Source organism: Rhagoletis pomonella, unplaced genomic scaffold (genome assembly GCF_013731165.1).
Source record: "Rhagoletis pomonella isolate Grant_MI unplaced genomic scaffold, Rhpom_1.0 Rhpom_scaffold_00006, whole genome shotgun sequence".
In the NCBI taxonomy this organism is placed as follows: Eukaryota; Metazoa; Arthropoda; class Insecta; order Diptera; family Tephritidae; genus Rhagoletis; species Rhagoletis pomonella.
Window position 1 is genome coordinate 30,775,272 of NW_023458560.1, and position 1,430 is coordinate 30,776,701.

The window sequence follows — 1,430 nt, forward strand, 5'->3', positions numbered from 1 at the left end:
GATCGAGCTACGCGAGCTAAATGATAGTTTTGTTCCTCAACTTTTCTGGACAAAACCTGTAAAACTGTCAAAAAGCAAAATTTCTCTCAGAGAAAGAGAGAAAAATCAAAAAGTACGGGCACGCTTTTCGGTTTAAAACTGGTGAAACTGTTAAATACGCCGTTAGCGCCATTTTTTGTTTACATGGCAGTTTTTATCATTTGGCTAAATAATACGCAAATACGCAAGCAAATTAACAAAAATACTTTCAGAACTTGAAATTTCTTCGCTACGATATACAGTATATTTTGCTTATCTGCACATCCTTATTTGCACGAAAAACTTGTGCACGTAACCGAAAAAGGCACTTAAGCGAATTTTCTTTACTACTTCAATGAGGATGGTATCCGAATCCCTATGAAACCAAATATTGGCGGAGCACTTACCATGTAGAAATTACTGCAAGCGAAATTTTTACCGAATGTTATCTAATTATCTATATAACTACATAAATTGGTAGCCATTTTCGTTGTTCTGCGAGATGAACAAAATAAATAAAAGGTTGTAAAATTAGGTAATTGTAGGGCCAGTGCAGGTAAACGTAATACTTTCATTGATAATTGATACCAGTCGCACAATTTTTAAGGCAGGTATCGCCAATGTGCAGGTATGTTGAATGCATCTATCGGAGGAGTTTCCTTATAAATGTTAAAAGTAATGCTTTTGATGCGCATTTTGGGGTAGGTATCTTAAATGTGCACTTAAGCATATAGGCAGCAAAGCAAAATATACTGTATCTAATAAGGTGAAAATGCAGATGTACTTTTGTTTTTTCATATTCAACATTCGAATCGTTTGAACAGCTGATGGTCTGCCACTTTACCAGATTTTAGCAGCAGAAATTCTTCGCGTAAAATCTTACAACTTCTAACAAAGATAGGGCCGATTTTACTCTCCCATTTTTCCCCTACTTTGTCAGAGAACCGAGTACGGGAACGCTTTCTGGTAAAATCCTGTAAATTCTTGCAACTTCTTGCGAGTTAGGGAACGCAACTGATATAAATGTGCTTTTCTCAAAATAGATTCTCACCACGAGAGGTGAACGAGAGAGCTTTTTTTCTAAGTCTGTTTTGCTAGAATAACAAAAGCCTTTCGAACTATCTTGTCATCTGTCTTTCATTTATCTTACGAAAGACTTTTATAATGGTCTTATATTTATTTTCTATATCTCCCCCAAGCTTTGTAAAGATGATGTGTACAATTTCTTCTTCGCATCTGAAGCTGCGACAATAGTCTGGCCCGATCACTCCTACACTCATGAGCCATGTACGCATATTAGTTTATGGTCTGTAAGAATTCTTATGAGAATAGATAAGGGTGATTTTTTAAGAGCTTGATAACTTTTTTTTTTTGCAAAATCTCATCGGTTCTTTATTTGAAACGTTAGATTG